Source organism: Amphiprion ocellaris, chromosome 22 (genome assembly GCF_022539595.1).
Source record: "Amphiprion ocellaris isolate individual 3 ecotype Okinawa chromosome 22, ASM2253959v1, whole genome shotgun sequence".
Classification (NCBI taxonomy): domain Eukaryota; kingdom Metazoa; phylum Chordata; class Actinopteri; family Pomacentridae; genus Amphiprion; species Amphiprion ocellaris.
This window is the reverse complement of record NC_072787.1, coordinates 25,037,578-25,045,674: the sequence shown is the minus strand read 5'-3', so window position 1 is coordinate 25,045,674 and position 8,097 is coordinate 25,037,578. Positions and strand designations below refer to the sequence as shown.

At 40.2% G+C, this 8,097-nt stretch overlaps 1 long non-coding RNA gene across 2 annotated transcripts in view; it reads left to right on the top strand.

The window, feature by feature from the left end:
• The first annotated feature begins 4,192 nt into the window (after positions 1–4,192).
• Positions 4,193–8,097, top strand: part of LOC111566280 (uncharacterized) — a 113,458-nt gene continuing 109,553 nt past the window's right edge. For both annotated transcript variants that reach the window (XR_004847078.2, XR_008600409.1), the window contains exons 1-3: positions 4,193–4,401; positions 6,401–6,432; positions 6,741–6,850. This is a non-coding gene — a long non-coding RNA (uncharacterized LOC111566280). The remainder of the gene's footprint in view (positions 4,402–6,400; positions 6,433–6,740; positions 6,851–8,097) is intronic.

Below are 8,097 nucleotides of genomic sequence, written 5' to 3'. Positions count from 1 at the left end.
GTTTTCCTGAAAATTATTAGAACTATACACAAGTGATCGTAAATAAAACATCAGATGATTGATATATAAATGGATAATGACTTAGGAGCTTACAACTGATTTTACGTTCAAACTTCCACCTTCTTTTGCTTTGCTCTGTTGGTTAATACCCCTTTAAGTTCTGCAAAATAAACTTATTTTTAGGCCCAGCTCATGTGTTTTCTCCCCTCCTCTGTCCAGCCTTCAGCCGGCTTGTGACAATATGGACGAGGCTTGTGTTTGCAGGGCAGCTGGTCACCCTGTTCACCCCAGCGTCTTTGGATTTGTGCCGCCTCCGGGTGCAAATACAGCCGAGACCCTCCATTGCTGGAGGACAGGCGGCAGCCAAGTGGCCTCTCTGCTTTCTGCTTGCACCGAAATAGATGAATGCTGAATGCATTTATGAATATGGATGTCTTCAGTCTGTGCTTATTTTGTCTCTGTGCTGACAGTGACAGCGTAAACAAATGCAGCGCTGGCTACACATTTAAGCTGCGACTGAAAGAGGCCCAGTTCTGATGCGTAATGTCACCTGCGGCACAGATCTGATGCGCGAAAAGAAGCATAAAGATGCATGGAGACGCATTTGTTTTCCGTTCTGATCTGCACGTGTGGTGCAAAATTGGATCCTGAGGCATGCAGATCTGCCAGTGTGTCCATGACGGGACATAAATCTTACATAATTAACCTGAGAAAAACGTCGTGATTGTTGCACCCTTGGCAGCTGGGCTGTTAGTGTTAGCACGGACGCTCCAAAACACAAACAATGGAAGGAAACCAAAAGAAAAGAAAAGGCTGAAATAATTGGTATTTGGGGAGATGCCTTTCAAGTTAGTCTGAACTTGAAAGTACAGACACAAGACAAAAACGAACAAATGTCTTCACACCAACACTGTCTCCTAGAAGTTATTGTTCTATGCAGCTAGTTACAGTCACTGCATTGTGTTTTGTAATTTTCAGTTAATGAAGCACCACATTTATATTGCATGTGTGAATTTCAATGACCAAAGTTAGTGAAAGATTGTGGTTAAATGTAATTAAACATGACATTGCTCTCAATACATCAACGTTTTTCTGTATTGAAGATGGAGTTTGTGATTCTGGAAAAAGATGATGATGTACAATATCATTCAAAAGTTTAGGGTCACTTAGAGATGCCCTTATTTTTGAAAAAAAAGAAAGCATTTTTTTCAATGAAGATATCATTAAATGAATCATAAATCCAGTGTAGACATTGTTAATGTGGTAAATGACTATTGTAGCTGGAAACAGCTGATTTTTAATGGAATATCTCCATAGGGGTACAGAGGAACATTTCCAGCAACCATCACTCCTGTGTTCTAATGCTACATTGTGTTAGCTAATGGTGTTTAAAGACTAACTGATGATTAGAAAACCCTTGTGCAGTTATGTTAGCACATGGATAAAAGTGTGAGTTTTCATGGAAAACATGAGATTGTCTGAGTGATCCCAAACTTTTGGACGCAAATATGCACAAGCATGTCAAGACACACTGAAATAATACCTGGATCAGTCCAATCCACTCTGTTGTTTCCCATTTATAGAGTCAGGTAGAAGGCCAAACTTCTTTTTACTTTTAATATTGTTCTTGCTAAGAGCTTGAGTGAATGCTGCCGCTACTCGCTGGTACTTTTTTTAAACTTTTCTTAAACTTTTCGCTATGCCAATGTCGTATTGTTAATAACCTGACTAACAAACAGACGTTCAGAGTGAGTGTGTCATCTCCTTACCTGTGGCGTATCGGCGGTCTCCCACTCCTCACCTGGTTGCTGCTACCTGACGGCTACCACCTCCGCCCATCCATCATGTGGATAAACAGGCTGGTTGTATGGTTTATCTTCGCTGGGACTGTACTGTCCATCTTACTCAGTCCATCGGCAGCCTTTCTCCAGTACACGGCTGCTGAGCTCCTCCAGCTGTGGTTCCATCTACCTGCTCCACCGCCGGTGCTGCACCTCTCCCCGGGCATCACTGGCCTCCCGCGTCAGAAATACATCCACCGTGGGTCTCGCCGGAGCTTCCATGTCAACAACTCGTCGGCCATCAACTCCATCTGGTCCACACGTCGTCGTCCTCGGAGAAGCTCTGGCAGGAAAGCGGACCGCGATGCGTTGGCCAATCTTGCCATGTCGGCTAACGTTGGCACAACCTCCGACCGCAGCGATGTCAACGTCGGACTATTTAACATCCGCTCCCTCACCGGCAAAGCTCTTCTTCTTCGGAACCTCCTCCTCGACCGTAAACTGGATTTTCTGTGCTTAACAGAGACATGGCAGCAACCCAACGACTTTTCCCAGTTGAACGAGTCTACACCACCTGGGTTTGTTTACCTGTCAGCCTCGTCTCACCGGTCAGGGAGGAGGTCTCGCGATAATTCATCGCGAGAAGTGGAGAGTCTATAAATAAAACGTATTATTATTATTATTATTATTAAGAATAGTCCACGCTTCTTCAACACAGATGTTTCGAAATAAGGCAATTGCAAGAATCAAATTGTGCTGTAATGTGTCGAATGTCATTTAATGCTAAATTGCAAGTAGGCCTGTTAGTTAACCACATAAAACAGAAAAACAATTCATTACACAAAAAATTCATTATTATGGCTTGTAAATGTTGTGTAAACAAAGAACTGTAACTTTTCATGGATGCAATTACTAGAGACATCAGTGAAAAGAATAATACCAAAAAAAGGAGATTTAAATTTCTTTGTAACTGTTTTATTTGAGATTCAATTTGGTCATCAGGGGGTGGGACAAGAGAAAAATGGTATTTTAGGGGGGATTCTAGACTTATTTGGTATATTTAAAAATGTTGTCAGACATTTTTTTCTTCTTCTTTCTTTTCTCCTATTTTTTTTAGATTTGGTCCCAGGACAAGCAAATTTACGCAACAACTGCATGTCGTAGTATTTTGTACGTGGATTATTTGAAATTTGATGCTGGGACGTAAAATGTCCTCCAATTCTGGAATGAACCATGCATTGCTAAGCACAAAACAATCATTTTTATCTGCGTTTTTAACACAAGAAAAGCTCAATGCAATAAAAAGTAAATAAATACAATGAGAAAATGCTTATTTAAAACATCCATCAAGACTGAATTAAACCAACGGCGAGACCCGACTTCTGGGCCAAATGCAAACTGGCCGAGCACAACTACAAAGCTTTGCTTCGGCTGAACCCTTCGGTTTAGCAAAAGTCTACAGGACACAGCGACACAAAGAGTGATAAACATCTGGCTGCAGGGATTCCTCATGCAGCATAGTGACATGCTTATAATGAATGCTTCACTGTAATCAATGACCGGCCCCAGTGTGTGGGTGGCGTGGCCCCCGAAGGCCCCACAGTGGTGAAAAATGATCCCAGACACGAGAGTACGTCTCCACATGGTATCTCATTTGCTTACTGTTCTAATAATGGGGGAACCTGTGTTGTGCTCGTGTTGAGATACGCTCTCCCTAAACTAATGCATAATTTGTGGAGGTACATTTTGCTCAGTATTCAGCTCAGTAGATCGCTCAGCAGGTTGCTGGCAACGTGTGAAGAAGTGTGAACCGGCGCCGCTGCCTAACATTAGCTCTGGCTGGCAAGCTCTCCCACAGTCATGCTGTCTAAAGCTCATCTGTGCTTCCCGGCCGGCGGAATTTATAAAGACAACATCTTGCAGTTTTGCAAAAATAAAGAATTTGTTTCTTTCAAGGCAATCAATTTTTCAACCATGCTGCAAAGCCTTGGCATCATATTTATCAAGCATTTTCTAGTGTCTGGGCTCTGTCTGTCCAAGCAAGAAGACTAAATCATAGCTGAAAAGTGACAGACTGAAGATGACATGATGAATCTGACATATTATGATAGTGGTGAGCCAGTGTGTGAGATTTAATATTGTTACCTCCTCTGCTAGGATGTGGTTGGTAGTGGACTTTGTAGAGCCTCTGTGTGTTGGCATGGTGTGTGGAGACTGTATTGATCACAGCTAGTTGAAGACTGAGCTCCAGACCCCACCTGGCAGTCATCAGGAGTGATTGGCTTGGAGCTCCAGACCTGTTGTCAGCCCTGGTCCTCCACACCTCCCGACCCATCGGATTGGTCCACAACTAAAACTCCTCCCCCCCACAAGATCCCAACCATCACCACACCTGGGATATGAATCTGCAACCAAACTTCCATTCAGGGCGGCTGGGATTTAGCGTGACGGGTTTGCTCTGGTTCCTCTTGAGTTGTTGTGTTGTGTGTGGTCTGTGGGTTCTGTAGCCACTGAGGGGTGGCTAAACTGAAACTAGAGCTTCTGTTAGCAGCTGCTGTTTTGGTGAGGAGTTACCAGTCTTGCTGAAGACTCTAGCTCCTATTAGCAGCCAGCTAATTTGGTGAGAAGCTACTTGTGTGTTTCATGGCCACTGCATGGTGATGATTCATGTCTTGTGTTTGCTTGGAAATGTGTGTTTTGAGGCACCGGTTTTATTTAGCTAATTATGCGCATTTGACACGCTTGTATTATTGTAGTTTCTGTTGTTTGGTGTGGGTAATGCTACAGCGTTTGCATCTGGCTAAGGAGTGTAGTTGCTTTTTTCTTCTTTAGCTAGTTTAAGAACTGTTAGCCTTTGCTTGGTTTTATTTGGTCCATAGGTTCCGTCACCGCGGAGGGGTGGCTAAATGGAAACTAGAGCTTCTGTTAGCAGCCTGCTAATTTGGTGAGAAGCTACCTGTGACGCGTTTTGGTATGTTGTGTTTTGTTCGGAAATGTTTTGAGGCACCAGCTGTGCACTATTCACTAGTTTGTATTAGTTTCTGTTGTTTGTGGTGGGTGTTGCTACTGTGATTAGGTTTGGCTAAGGAGTGTAGGTTGCTTTTTTTCTTCTTTAGCTAGTTTAAGAACTGTTAACCTTTGCTTGCTTTTATTTGGTCCATAGGTTCCGTCACCACTGAGGAGTGGCTAAACGGAAACTAGAGCTTCTGTTAGCAGCTGCTGTTTTGGTGAGGAGCTACAGTCTTGGTGAAGACTGTAGCTCCTGTTAGCAGCCTGCTAATTTTGGTGAGAAGCTACCTGTGACGTGTTTTGATATGTTGTGTTTTGTTCGGAAATGTTTTGAGGCACCAGTTGTGCAATGTTTACTAGTTTGTATTTGTTTCTGTTGTTTGTGGTGGGTGTTGCTACTGTGATTAGGTTTGGCTAAGGAGTGTAGCTGCTTTGTTTTTGCTTAGCTAGTTTAAGAACTGTTAGCCTTTGTTTGGTGTTCATTGGTGCTTTGATTTAGCAACATCCACCAGCCCTGTTTTCCTTCATTAGACCATGTTTGTATTACTTCTGTCACTGAGCAGTAAATTCCTTTACCGAACCAGATACATGTGTTTTTTCTTACACCCAGCTGACCCTAGACAACATAAGACAAATATGAAAAATATTGCTTGATTTTACGTATATAAAAATCACAAAATTAGGCAATTACTTACACAGTGTGTTCTGGCTTTTGTATGGTGGCCTCAAGCACAAAACAAATATGAATTTTACAATAAAGACTGTAGAAATTTTTTGTTTTTTTTTTAACCCCGCTTTCAAATTGGATCAGTGTGAGCCAGTGTATTGTGAATACCTTGTAGTAATGAGTAAACATATCAACCAGCTAGTGTGTCTTAATTTAATCTCTCATCAAAAAGGCTTCTTTCATTTATCAAGTAAAAAGGAGCAACAAAAGCCCCATTTTCACAGGGCTAATGTTGTCGGGGGACCTCTACAAATTTGTGTTCATTTCCGAGGTTTGCTGTGATCTTGATCTCATGCGAATCTTCCAAGTCTGAAATTTGTTTAAAAAGTGCACAGCAATTTACCCAACATATTGTGTCAAACGTGGAGGTCATGTTCAAGCAGATGTGATGCAAATTGGCAATGATTTTTCTTTTAATATATTTTTTTTTGTTTAATTCCTAAATCGCATGAAGTCCTCGGGTAATACTAGTAACATGTAAACAGTTCTAATGCCTGATGCTGAAGCTGTGAAACTGCCACTAACCATGAGACTTTTGAGTTGCATGTGAGACTATTGTTTTGTTGTGTTTTTAGTAATTTCTACGAGTTTTATGTTGTGTGCCAGACCATTATTTTGTCACTTCTTGCACCCAAACTACCAGATTAGGTGGAATGAGATCATAGTTTGGATTAAAATTTAAAATGTCCCCTTCAAACTCTTTTCATCCACTTCGTCACTGGTTGCTTATTTAATGCATCGAATATGTTTGGATAAGTTTAGGCCCCAAACTTACCTGGCTACACTGAGACAACAATTTGGGTTAAAACATAATTGCACAAACTGTTCTTATTCACTGTTTTCTGTGATTTTTAACTTCTTGTTTCCTCCTTTTATGCTACAGAAATTGTTTGGTTGCCAGAACTACTTGGTTAGGTGAGAAAAGATCAAAGTTTGGGTTAAAATACACACTTGCAAACTCTTTTCAGTCACTGTTTTTTCTGTCATTTTAAGTCACTGAATGTCAAAAATGTTTGGTTCAGTTAAGGCAGCAAAAACTGCCTGGTTAGTTTGGAAAAGATCACAAATTGGGTTCAAATATGGCTTTGAAAACTCTTTTTAGTCACAGTTTTTGATCAGTTTAAGTCACTGTTAGCTACATTTATGATACAAAAATGTTTGGTTAAGGCAGCAAAACTGCCTGGCTAAGTTTTTAATATGTATATTTTTTGGTCTTTTTGCAGCTTTATTTGATAGTCATACTGAGAGGAAGACAGGAAAATGGGGAGAATGGGGGAATGACCTCCAGCAAAGGGCCATGAGTGAAGTCGAGCTACCTGGAGGCCCTGTCTGGGTAAGTTGAAAAATATCAGTTTATGTTGAAATGCATTCTTGCAAACCGTTTTTAGTCACTGGTTTTCTGTCATTTTAAGTCACTTTGCTGCTTTTATTCTTTAAAAAAGTAGCTTGGTAAAGTTTAGACACCAATGCTACCTGGTACAATGGGAAAAGATCACAGTTTGGGTTCAAATACACCCCGTTTTTAGTCACTGCTTTGTCATTTTGAGTCACTGTTTGCTTTTATATGACAAAAGTGTTTAAGTTGAGGCAGCAAAACTGCATGGTTAGGTGGGAAATGATCATGACTTGGGTCCAAATATGGCTTTGCAAACTCTTTTTAGTCGCTGTTTTCTGTTGTTTTAAATCAGCGTTGGCTCTTTTTATACTAAAAAAGTGTTTGCTTACGTTTTTGCACTGAACTTACCTAGTTAAGTGGGAAAGATTGCAGTTTGATTTAAAATACACCCTTGCAAATTATTTTTAGTCACTGTTTTCTGTCATTTTAAGTCACTGTTTGCTGCTTTTATGATACAAAAATGTTTGGTTAAGTTTAGACCCCAAAGCGCCTTGGTTAAGTCAGAAAATATCATTGTCTGAGTTCAAATATGGCTTTGCAAACTCTTTTCAGTCATTGTTTTTGTCATTTTAAGTCGCTGTTTGCATCTTTTATTCTACAGCAATGTTTGGTTAAGTTAAAGCAGCAAAACTGTGTGGTTTGATGGAAGAATATCACAGTTCGGGTTAAAATACAACCTTGTAATCTCCTTTCAGTCGGTTGTCTGTCATTTTAAGTCACTATTTGCTTCTTGGTGAAGTTTTTTGCACCAAAACTACTTGATCAGGTGGTAAAATATTACAGTTACATTTATAAACTTTTTACATTTGGCTTCAATTTCTTTTTTTTTTTTGTGCTACAAAAATGTTTGATCAAGTTTTCGCACTAAAATTGTTAGGAGAAAAAAGGATCACAGTTTGGGTTAGAATACACCTTTGTAAACTCTTTTCTGTTGCTGTTTTTGTCATTTTAGGTCACTGGTTGCTTCTGTAATGCAAAAACTATAAATAAATAGTTTAAGTTGAGGCACAAACTATATGGTTGTTTGGAAAAAGATCAGTTTGGGCCTTTGCAAACTCTTTTCAGTCACTGCTTTCTGTAATTTCAGGTCCTTGTTTGTCTTTTTTGAACAAAACTTTCTAAAGTAAATATATGCAGCTAGTATTATCTGGGGCAGTTTTAGATGAGTGAAAAGAAATGACACG